Genomic DNA, 13,105 nt, shown 5'->3' on the forward strand with positions numbered 1-13,105 from the left:
GCCACCAGTTCCTTCTCAATTAAGAAGTACCAGACTTCAGCTCCTTTCCACAACTGGGATTAAAACCCTAAGGGTTGCCTCAACTGTTCAGAATGTTGCCAGAGGCCCCATCCAAAGCCCTCCTCTGTCACATGCACATCCAGTTCACAGGACCTACTAGGATCAAGGGTATGCAAAGCTTGAGCACATTTGATAACATGTTTTGCCCCCTGGAATGCTTGTTCTGAAGTTGGGGTCCAGTCCCACTTCACCCTTTTTCTTACTACTGCATAGCGGGGGATAAATTCCCTGAGCCAGATGTGGTACAAACACTCTCCAGTACCCAAGCAAACCTAGCTAGAAATGCTTGGAGTTGCTTCACTGTGGTGGCGCAGGGTACACTTGAATTTTATCTATCACTGCATCAGAGATAACTTTTGTCTTACCTGGCCAGACAACACCCAAGAATTCGACAGACAATCCAGGCCCTTGCAACTTGGCCTTCGTGACCGCCCAGTCACATTTCTTCAGATGTGACAGCGCTTGTACCACTTGCTGTAGTTCTACAGTAGATTAATTAGTTAACAGAATGTCATCAATATAGTGGAAAAGGTGCACCTCAGCCGGCTGTGACTACTTGGCCAGGTCCTCTGCCATAAGCCTATGACAAATGGTTGGGCTATGAGAATACCCCTGTGGAAGCACTGTGAAAGTCCACTGCTGGCCTTCCCAGGTAAAGGCAAACTGATCTTGGCTTTCTGGAGCAATATCAATGGAGAAAAAAGCATTTGCCAAATCAACTACAAAATGGTAAGTTCCCAACTCGTTAGTTAACCAGTCCATCAAATCCATCACTGAGAGGACTGCTGCATGTGTCAGGTGAATGAACTTATTAAACTCCTGATAATCCAGTTATTCTCCACGTGCCATCAGATTTGTGCACCGGCCATACAGGGATGTTAAAGAGGCTGTACGCCATTCTGACGATTCCCACCTTCTCCAGCTCCCCTATAGTGACTGTGATTTCCCCATGACCTTCAGGCAATCGGTATTGCTTATTTGTTCTCCCCGCCTTGGGGTCAACAGCTTCACTGGGGGATGCTCAGCATGCCTCCTTACTACTGCTTTTACCACTCCCACACACAAGTGAAACTCTCCCACAGTGGTCTTGATCCACTTCTCCTGGAGCACATCTATGCCTAAGATATACTCAGGGATGGGAGACACATAAACAATATACTCATGGGTGGGGGGTAGCTGCCCAATGCCTAGTGAAAGTTGCACAGGCTTCACTTTCACACTGCAGCCCCCCCCCCATAACCATCAGTATTCCCTCACTTATCGCAGGTATTATGTTCTAGATGCCCCCGCGACAGGTGAAAATCTGCCAAGTAGGAACCTTACATTTATTTTAGTATTTATATATATTTTAAGGTTTTATAAACCCTTCCCACAACTTATTAACCCTTATTAACCTTTCCCACTCCCTTATTAACCTTTCCCACAATTTTATAAACGCTACTTATGTTCTTAACATATTCTACACTCTTAAACCTACATAACTTTAACAACATATGTATACAGTACTGCAAAACCCCGAGATATAGCAAAAAATCTGCGATAAATAATTAAATATAATATTTTTAAAAATCCCGTGATACAGTGAGACTGCGATAAGTGAACGGCGATATAGAGAGGGACTACTGTGTATGGGCCTTGGGCCCCGGGAACTTCTCAGGATTCCCATATTGGAAGGTGCATTCTGTTCCCATATCTACTAGGGCTAGGACCCTCTGGACATTTGTGGGGTACCAGTGAATCACCAATTCCATGTATGGCCTTCTGTCCCTGCCCATCCCCTGCAGACGAGTTCCTTGGTCCTTTCCCGATTCAAATTTTTAAAGGATATTGCTCTCCTCTCTGGAGGAGTCTGGCACTGCCAAATGGTCTTCAAGAATCATGGCAGGAGTCTCCTGGAACATAACCCCAGGATGCTTCACTTTCTTCTTCTAGGGTCACTGGAAGCACTGATCAGCCTGCAGCTGCTTCCACAGCTCCAAGACAGAGGCATTCGGCTTCCTATCGATCTTGTCTCAGTCACCTCCAGCCCCTAGGAGCTTCGCCCACATCTGGGCATGGGTCACCCGCACGGGTTTGCTCTTTACCTGAGGGAGGGAGCTTGTGACACTTCTCGGATCCCCTTCTGGGCTCACCAGCTCTCCGCCTTTCCCAGGCTCACCACCACTGTAGTGACCTCATTAATGTCGCACCCAACATACTGGCTCAAATAGCCACGAGTGACCCAAAGGAGGCTGAAGGGGTGTGCTACAACACAGAATCTCTCTTCCCCATGATGAACTGCTCATCATCCAGGTCGCGAGTATTCAGGTTAACCATAGCCTGACACATGCTCAACTCCCACAGGATCTGCTCTAGATCCGCATAAGACTGCCAGTTACTCAGTGTCTGGTACATCTCCTGCATGGGCCCAGACCCATTGGGATTGCAGCCATAACCCAGCGTGAGAGAGTGGGATCCCCGCCCCACCCCACCCCATGCCTTTGGCAATTCTGTAGCTGCTGGTGCAGGGAAGGGTGCATCATAATGGACGCTAACTTATCTATCTCATTATCAGTGTGCATAATCCTGTTCACCCCCAGGTCCCACAGGTGGAGAAGCCAGGTCGCCAGTGGCTGGCCAGACCACTGCCAAAAGTGCTTCCCCAAGTCTACTAGCTCAGCCTGCATATGGGGTGGTATGTGGTGTGCTCCAACATCTGGGCAGGGCTCACCGGCCCCCAACCCATCCCCAGATGCCACAGTCTGCTGCAATTTCATCTTCTGCACCATGATGGGGCGAATGTGCAGGGGAACTGGCTCTTCCTCCTTTTCTTCTGAATTGATCTCCACCGTTGGTGAGAGGGATCACCTTGACACAGTCGCTCTGGTGGCATATTCTTCAAGGGCGCAAACTTGAGTCTCCAAATCTTCACCTTTTTTTCTGGAGTTTCTGGAACTTGGCCGCATCGTGAAGCATTTTTCCATCCTGGCTTGCAGGGCTGAAAGGAAAATCCAGCCCATAGCGCCAGCCCCCGCCGCTTGGATGCTCGGCTTCTCGAGGTCTCTCCTATTTCCCGTAGGGCTTTATCTGCCATATCAGGAGCACTGCTGACCTCAGGCTAGTCCTGTGGGGTAACCCAAGCCCTGAGGTGACATGCTACCGAGTTCCATGTACTGGTAGCGGGCCACCCTTCTCATCCTCCTCAGGTGCCATTAGTTCCATACCAGTTTGCTGCAAATCCTGCCAACTATGCCAAGTGTTCTGTAAATGTTCCAGACGGGGCAGGTTCAGATTTGATTCTGGCAACTGGAAGAAAAGATGCGGAAGCAAGGGGATATCTGACATTCCTTTATTCCGGGTACTAGGACGTTCAGCATTTGTGCTTGCTCACTCTCACCAGTGGGGATCCCACCCATCCTATATACTATGCATAGACAAAGCCGGCTGCTTGCCAAAATACGACATCAATGGTTATATAACTGAGTGCTCTGCCCATGAGAGTCTAATTATTATCTCTATGCTGCTCATGCCTGAATATCCGGGTGAGGGAGCCTGACTGACTCCATTTCCCCTACACTGATGTACATTTAAAGAAAAGGAAAATTAAAAAACATCTGCCCACCCACAAATGCATATGCTAAGTTTAAATATCTTTTAGCTATCAGTTTTTTTTAAGAAGAAAAGTTTCCTTAATGTAACTTAAAATTCTTTTAAAAAAATTATTTATTTGTCTTTTTATTTATTTTATTTTTAGAGAGAGGGGAACAGAGAAAGAGAGGGAGAGACACATCACTGTGTGGTTGCCTCTCACACGCGCCCCCAACTGGGGACCTGATGTGCAACCTAGTCATGTGCCCTGACTGGGAATCGAATCAGCGACACTTGGCTCACAGGCCTACGCTCTATCCACTTAGCCACAGCAGCCAGGGCTTCAATTTTATTTTTTTTTTTAATTAGGATTTACTTAGTTTTTTAAAGTGCATAATTTTGTTTTCCAAAGATTTTATTTATTTATTTTTAGAGAAAGGGAGAGAAACGTCACTGTGTGGTTGCCTCTCACGTGCCTCCAACTGGGGACCTGACCTGCAATCCAGGCATGTGCCCTGACTGGGAATTGAACCCGCGACACTTAGGTTCACAGACTGGCACTCAATCCACTGAGCAACCAGGAAAGTGATTTCAGAAATTCAGTGACCTCTGTATTGCAACCATCAACATAACTGGTTCACACAAGGATAAAAAAATATATGCTAAAACTACTGGATCAGTGAGTGGGTGTTGAGGAACAAGACATGTACATGGTCTCCAAGAATTACTCCACACATTATTTATTAGTTATCAAGGAGATTAGGGACCTTTAAAATGGAGAGGTCCAGTGAACATCAACTTAATCAAGTGATTAATTTTATCCTTCCTAATCATATCAGGTACCTTAATTTTTAATTATTTTTATTGACTTTATTGGTATGACATTGGCCAACAACATGATGCAGGTCTCAGGTGTACAATTCCACAACACATCATCTGCACACTGCACCATGCGTTCACCACTGCAAGTCAAGTTTCCTTCCATCACCATTTGTCCCCCTCTACTCTCTCCCAGTCCCTTCTACCCCCTTTTCCTCTGCCAGTCACCACCCTGTTGTCTGTCTATGAATTTTTATTTTTACTTAATTCCTTCACCTTTTCACCCAGACCCTCAACTCCCTCCCTCTGACAGTGTAGAATTCACTTATATGTGTAACCTAATGAACAAAATAAACTAACAAACAAAATAGAAACAGACTAATAGATACAGTTTATTCTTATATTATTTATTCTTGTATTATATATTTTCCCATATAAACAACTCTAAACCTACTTTTGCTCATCCTTGTATACCTAGCAAGCAATAGCATGGTAAAAATATGTATATATAAGCACATATATTTGTAAAAGTTATGTATATGAATCACAAAAAAGTAAGTAGAATGAACAATAAAATTGTATAATAAAAGCAAAAGCAATAACAGCAGAACATAAGATAAATAATTCAGAAGCTGATTCTCTGTAAAACTCAGGAAAAAATAATCTTACATGCCCAAATACGGGGAAAACAGGAGGGAAAAAGAAGGAACATACTCAAGGGACAATTGCATATTCTTCTGCTAATATTATTGCAAAAGGAATAAATATATAGTGATGGAAGATGATTTGACTTTAGGTGGCAGGCACACAAGGCAATATACAGAGCATGTGTCATAGAAATGTACACTTGAAACTTATATGATCTTATTAACTAAAATTATTCCAATAAGTTTAATTTTTTTTAAATAAAAGGGCACAAATGCAAGAAACTAATAGAAAAGTAACAGAATTTAGAAGAGAATTTAAGTTGAATATAGAATATATTTTTTACAAAGTGTTTCCCTCATATTTTAAGTACCCATGCAGCAACCACACATAGTTATTACAATATTATTGACTATGTTCACTATGCTGTACTTGCCTAAGCATTATGCTAAACTTAAACAAAATTATATTTAATGTAAACTGTAATTAAAAATAAAAATTTAAAAATAATATATTTAAAAAATCAGTGGCCTATTTTTATATAGCAATAAGCACCTATAAAGCAAAGTATTAATAAGAAAACAATTTCAATCATAATAGTAAGTAAATTTTAATTTTAAAAAATTGTCTTAAAAATTTTTTATAAAAACGAGATTGAAAGATGAAAGATAAACTGTGGTCATTGTTTTTGAGTATGTTGCAAAAAATAGGTTTAACATATTTACTTACAAATGAATAAGTTGTAGCAACAACATTCATAAATGATCATTTGTTTTCTTCCTGAACTTAAATTCCATCTTTATAATTGAATACTTAGCTCATTTACACAAAATACATTTCTTTATTTTTTTGTTCTGTGTCTTAATTGTTCCTAGGTCAATACATATTTTAAATTTTATTTTAATATATTTTACTTGTATGTTTGTTGGGTATTTGTGATTTTTAATTCTTCCAGGTGGATTTGAAAATAATTTTGTGTGTTTAATAATATAACTGTTGGAATTCTAATGAACATTGCATTGACTTCTACATGTTAGCTTTGGGTGAATTATTATATTTTTAATGTAAATCTTTGTATCTAAGAATAAAATAACTTTTTAAATTGTATTTTTTACGTCTTTATATCTTTAAATCTATAGTATCTCTTAACAACCATTCTTTACTTCTGAATGATAGCTTTCTGTTACTATTGGAGGATGTGGTGTGGTGGCGGCGGCGGCAGGCTAGTGGAAAGCACAGTTAACATGTTAAAAAATCAGGAGGGATACCTGGGGAGCATTGCCAGCCCCAGAGCAGACCATGCAGCTCACAATCCCAAGACAAGGGAAATAAAGCCTAATTGCTTTTGACTGTGCACACCAGTGGGGGTTGCGGCAGAGGAATAAACTGCCAGTCCCTCAGCAGAGTCTCCTTCTTTAAAGGGCCCCCACAGTCCTAGAATGTCCACAGACCCACCCATTCTGGGAACAATGGTCAGGGCATCAGCTAGAGAGGCGCAAGTCCCATACAGAAGTGAGAGAAGTACCTGAAAAAGGGACAAGTGCTGAGCAAGCAGCATTGTTCCCTCTCAGACTCCTCCCCCACATACAATGCCACAACATGGTGAAATAGGTTGCCTGCACTGATGAGTACCTAAGGCTCTGCCCCTTACAATGTAACAGGAGCGACAGCTCTACCTAAGACACAGAAGCAAACAAACACAGGGGCTTGTCAAGATGAGGAGACAGAGAAGTATGGCCCAAAAGAGGGAACAGATCAAGGTTCCAGTGGGAGAACTAAATGATAAGGAAATAGCCAGCCTAACAGATGAAGAGTTCAAAATACTGGTGATAAAGATGCTCACAGGCTTGACAGATATGCTTGAGTATGGCAAACCTGTAAGGGAAGAAGTGAAGGCTATGCTAAGTGAAACAAAAGAAAATCCACACAAAACCAATGGTGAAGGGAAGGAAACGAGTTCAGATCAATGATTTGGAACATAAGGAAGAAATATATAGTCAAACAGTACAGTACAAGGAAACAAGAATTGCAAAACATGAAGAAAGGCTTAGGAATCTCTGGGACAACTTTAAATGTGCCAACATTCGAATTATAGGGTGCCAGAGGGAGAAGAGGAAGAGCAAGAAATCGAAAGCTTATGTGAAAAAATAATGAAGGAAAACGTCCCAAATTTAGTGAAGGAAATAGACATACAAGTCCAGGAAGCACAGAGAGTCCCAAAAAAGCTAGACCCAAAGAGGACCACACCAAGACACATCATAATTAAAATGCCAAAGGTTCAAGATAAAGAGACCAAGACACATCATAATTAAAATGCCAAAGGTTCAAGATAAAGAGATAATCTTAAAAGCAGCAAGAGAAAAGCAGAGAGTTACTTACAAAGGGTTGCCTATAATACTATCAGCTGATTTCTCAAAAAGAAACTTTGCATACAAGAAGAGACTGGCAAAAAGTATTCAATGTGATGGAAAGCAAGGACCTAAAACCAAGATTACTCTATCCAGCAAGGCTATCATTTGGAATGGAAGGGCAGATAAAGTGCTTTCCAGACAAGGTAAAGATAAAAGAGTTCATCATCACCAAGCCATTAATATATGAAATATATTTTTTAATATATGAAATATTAAAGGGACTTAGTTAAGAAAAGGATCAAAACTATGAACACTAAAATGACAACAAACTCACAACTATCAACAACTGAATCTAAAAAATAAAAACAAGATTCAACTAAGCAAACTAGAATACGAACAGAATAATAGATATGGGGATCATTTGGAGGGTTATCAGCTGGGAGGGGGGATGGGGAGAAATGGGGAAAAGTTTCAGGGACTAAGAAGCATAATTGGTTGGTACAAAATAGACAGGGAAAGTTAAGAATAATATAAGAAAGGATGAAGCCAAAGAACTTATAAGGATGACCCATGGGCATGAACCAAGGTGGGTGAGATTGCTGGAGAGAAGGAGGGTACTGGGATGAAGGGAGCAAAGTGGAAAAAAATTGGGACTACTCTAACAACATAATCAATAAAATATACTTAACAAAAACCTCTACTTATGTGACTCTACAATAAGAATTTTAAATTACATTAGGGAAGCTTTTTTATTCTTTTTTTTTTTTTAAAAAAAGCTGACAGCCAAAAAATATTTAAACTTAGCCTATGTATTTATGGGTGGGCAGATGGTATTTTTTTTTTTATTTAAATGCACATCAAGGTAGTAGGTAATCTTAGTTTCACGTTGTGTTATTTCTAAAATTTTTCATCATGTGGCTGTTGAGATATCATATTTCATCTCGATGTGGTTTTTAAATTCACTCTGCTTGGATACATCCTGACATATCATTATTCACTCCTCTATAATTTATGCTATACTTATGTCATTTTATAAGCTTAGGCTGTCTGTTTTTGGTATCTGTTTTATCACTTCAATTTAAGGATTTCCCTTATTTGTTATAAAATAACCTAACATTAAAGATAAGTTATTGAATTGTATTAACAATTTTCAGGTGTTTGCATTGGTGATACTTTTACATTATTTAGTCTACAATATTTTTCTAATTCTGGTATTATAATGTATTCTTATAAAAACTTGTGTGCTTTATTACTGTATTACACCTTATTTGTAATTTTTAACCCACATTTTATTATACAATTATATCCATGTGGATGGAATTGTTAAATAGATTTTGAATAGAGGAATTAATTTGTAATGGTACCCCATCAGTTAAGTGAAAGAAATTGTAAAACATTAATAAAACTAAGAGAGAGTATCAAGACAAAATATGGTTAGAATTTTACCAGAAAAGTTGAGGGAACATTTATCCTTCATTTTGATTAATCAACCACTTTTTTTTTTCTTTAAGAAGAATGTCATCTTTTTAATTGAGTCATTCAAGACTTTTTTCACTTGATTGTTTCTCAGGGTATAAATAAATGGGTTCAACATAGGTGAAATAGAAGAAATGAGCAGGGAAACTCCTTTGTTAAGAGTCACCTCTTCCTTTGCTGAAGGTTTGATATAGATGAAGATGCAGCTGCCATAGGTGATAGAAAGCACAACCATGTGGGAAGAACCGGTAGAAAAGGCTTGCATACTTTTGTTGCAGAGCCGGTCCCCAAGGAATTGGGAGGGGCTTTCACCTGAGAATGTTGATGAAAAGCTTACAGGTCCTGTATCACAGGCCGAGGTTGGGCATTTAAGGTGGCAGCCATTAATGAGGAGAGAGAATCATGTGGTTTTGAAAGGGAAAAGAAGAAGGCCATGCAGTTTGAAAGGAGGCTGGGAACTCCACACTGGTTGAAATAGACCCATGTGACTCTGGATTAAGAGTGTAAGAGCACCAGGACACAGGCAAAACCTTCACAATCAGGCACGAATGATTGGAAGCTGCCGCTAAAGCTGAATTGTGTCTGGAAGTAGGGAAATTGTATCTCTGACTTTCCTATTCTAACACTAGCCTGGTTTGTCAGGGGGAGGCAGAACTATGTGTTTGTGGGTGTTTTAAAGAAAATAAGACAATGTCAGAAATCTGCTATTAATCTAAATCAGTATAACCTTTAAATAAATAATTCCCTTTATTTTCACCAAACTCTGGTATTAAGAATTAAGCTTTTGGTGGTGAGCAATTTAGTTCCTCATAAGTAAACAGCCTGTGGGTTCTGTTTCAATTCGGCTCCCAACTTGGGGCTTTCATAATTGCCTGTGGCAGGTCAATCTCCTGGGGAGATACCTCCTGAGGGTACCAGCTACCTAAAAATGTCTGGAAGGTGAAAAGGAAACAGAACGGAGAAGGGAGTGGAGAAGTAAGATTGTTTGGCTGAAATTTTACTTCTGAGCATTTCTGGAATAATGGAATCATGGATGTTAGATTTCTTTGTTCAATCAAGAGTACTCCTTGGAATAATGGAATTATGGATGCCAGAGTGGTATATATGTTTTCTGATCTTTAGGATTTTTCTAGTTATAGCCATTGGCCTATATGTCTGGGTCAATAAAAGCAGTTCTTGGTAAGCCCCTGAGGGTACCCTGGTGGAGAGAATTTTGGAAAATTGAAATATGTACTGTTGTTATCCTATGTCTAAGAAGATATCGATTTATTATTGTAACACTGTCTGTCCTGAGTATGCTTTGGAATGGTAAGGAAAGGTGACCTACGAATGGTTACCTGACTTACTGTGTCATTAAGAAATTGAAAAGGTATAGCTGACAATCAGAAAATTGGGAAGAGATCCATTATGTAAATACATTTGTAGAATTGTATAATAAGGCTTTAATAGGGATAGAGGACCAGGTAATGATGCAGAGAAAAAAGGTGGCCCCAAAGCCCCTTCCTGATAGTAAAACACTGGAAGAAATGGAAAATGAGGAAATAAACCTCATTAATGCTCTGAATCCAGGGGACCAAAACTCAGTTAAAAGGGGCTATTTTGGTGCCAAACTATGCTCAGGAGGAAGCAGCTTCCACTGCGATGCCCCCTCCACAGGTGCTGCCCCTGTCACAAGTGCCACCTCCTCCTCAGGTGCCACCCCCTCCTCAGACGGAGGTGGCCCCCTGCACCCCCCCAACAGGGGCTGCCCCCTCCCTCTCTGCAGATGGGAGTGGCTTCTGCCTTGCTGACACCTCTGCAGATGCAAGGGGCTTCCCTCCCACCACCCCTTTCAGTTACAACCTCTGAAGTGACCATAAAGCCAATGGCTCCATCCCCGCATGACGAGAAGTAGGTCTCACCTGCCAGAACCTACCAAGGAACCCCTTATAGTCAGGGGGCATCCCGATTCAGAGCAAGTCAATTCCCTTTAAGGCAATACCCTACAGGTGGAATAAATCAGCAAGGCCAGCCCTCTGGCTACTATTGGGCCCTTACTCTGTTTTCCACTTCTGACTTGCTAAATTGGAAAAATTGTAACCCCTAATATAGGGATGAACCTTAGAAAATGTCAGAATTTGTTGTCTCCATTTTTGCTACTCATCACCCAAACTGGGCAGATGAGGCAGAGTAATGGGAGTCCAGTCATAGTTGCATATTAGGCACCGGGGTGTGGGATGCAGGGTATGGGATACTAAGCCACTGGTGGTGGATCAAAACTGTGACCTAAGACCAAGTTTGCAGGGTGCACAGTAGCAGAAAGAAACACATGATCTGGTGAAATCCCTTTAAAATGAGTTGATTAATGATAGACCTCCAGATACATACACTTATGCAAAATAATATGAAAAAATATTATTTATTAGGATGCTACCAATTGTTGGGCACGAGAAAGCCACTTTAGCTTCACATACACATCTTCAAATTTACTCAATTTATGCTAGCCTGTAAGCAATAAAATGTGGTGGGTACTCTGATTTAAAGTGGCAAATTTTTGCTCTGGCCTGTGAACCAAAGGGTCTTCGGTTCAATTCCCAGTCAGGATACATAACTGGGTTGCAAGTCAGGTCCCCAGTTGGGGGTGTGTGAGAGGCAAACACACACTGATGTTTCTCTCCCTCTTTTTCTCCCTCCCTTCCCCTCTCTGTAAAAATAAATAAGTAAAATCTTTAAAAAAAGAAAAAAAAAAACAGAAAAAAAGAGCAAAATTTTGACGGGGCTAAATTTACTCCATCAGTTAAGCTTATGGAACCTAATAGAGGCTGACTGAGGGAGAAATATCTTCTGCACAAAACTTTGTGGGGTATTTCTTCTGATAAAGTTACATATTTCACTGCTACCAATGTACATAAAGGGTCAAGAAAAACAAAGTATTGCATAGACATGTTTATCCCATAATGTCCTTAATATATAGACTCACTGAAAACTGGAAAGGGTGATTTAAACACTGGTTATTTTTTAAAAAGTGGTTGAAAAATATTGCATAGCTAATTTTTTTAGCTAATTCCTTCCTCACAGTGAATATGAGAGGAGGTAACAGAGGCACTTCACTGGAAAGGTTTATAGGACCAGGAGATTTGAGGAGGGGTGGGTGGTATTACAACGTTCATGTATGATTTGAAACACAATTTTTCCTCATTGATTGTCCAGGATCAGATTTTAAGTTATGACTGTTTGAGGAGGAGGATGCCAATGGTCAAAACATAATGTCTATACGATTAAATTTATTTTATTTATTTGTTTTGTTTGTTTATTTATTTTATTTTTAGAGAGAGGGGAAAGAAGAAAGAGAGGGAGAGAAACATCACCGTGTGGTTGCCTCTCACTTGCGCCCTCACCTGGGGACCTGACATGCAACCTAGTTATATATGCCCTGACTGGGAATCAAACCAGTGACACATGGCTCGCAGGCAGAGGCTCAATCCACTGAGTCACAGCAGCCAGGGCCTATACCATTAAATTTAACGGTGTGTATTTCTAACAAGCTTGAGATGTGTCATAATTTCATCCATTTGGCCAAATTAGAGCTAACTCTGAATGTGGCCCCTTAAGTAAGTGGCAGGGATATTTCTGTGACACTTTACCTGTCAGATCTGGTGACAAGTGACTGGAGGTGGAGCAGAGGAGAAGTTCTATCAAATTTGCTTTGACAGCCTGACCTTTGGGTGAAGATGATAGCTGAGATTGAAGATCAAGCTCATTCATTATCAACATGAAGCTTTCAAAGTAATTGAAACATGGACATCTGACCAGTAGGTGGGGATAAGAGATGATGGGTCATGTATTGAATATTTTTATAGACCATGTCTAGAAATGGTGCACATCACTTCCACACCTATTCTGTTAGCTATAACATGGGCTACATAGCCACACCTTACAGTGTAGAAATATGGTGGGAAAATGTGGTCTACTGTTTCCAGGGATAACAACCAAAGTGTTTGGCAAAAATAGTAATTTCTGTCAGATAGTAAGCATAAACACCTTAGAATTTAGTTTTAATGGAGAGTAAAAAATGGAATAGTCAGGGTGCACAGTAAGCAGGTTTAAAAACAAAGTGAGAATGTCAGTATGACTGAGGAAAAAAAATCAGGTAGAGGTAGAGACAAATGGTATCTCAGTAGAAGCTTCAGCTTTTCTGCCTATTCATC

This window comes from Furipterus horrens, unplaced genomic scaffold (assembly GCF_987537825.1).
Source record: "Furipterus horrens unplaced genomic scaffold, mFurHor1.1.pri manual_scaffold_4, whole genome shotgun sequence".
Taxonomy (NCBI): domain Eukaryota; kingdom Metazoa; phylum Chordata; class Mammalia; order Chiroptera; family Furipteridae; genus Furipterus; species Furipterus horrens.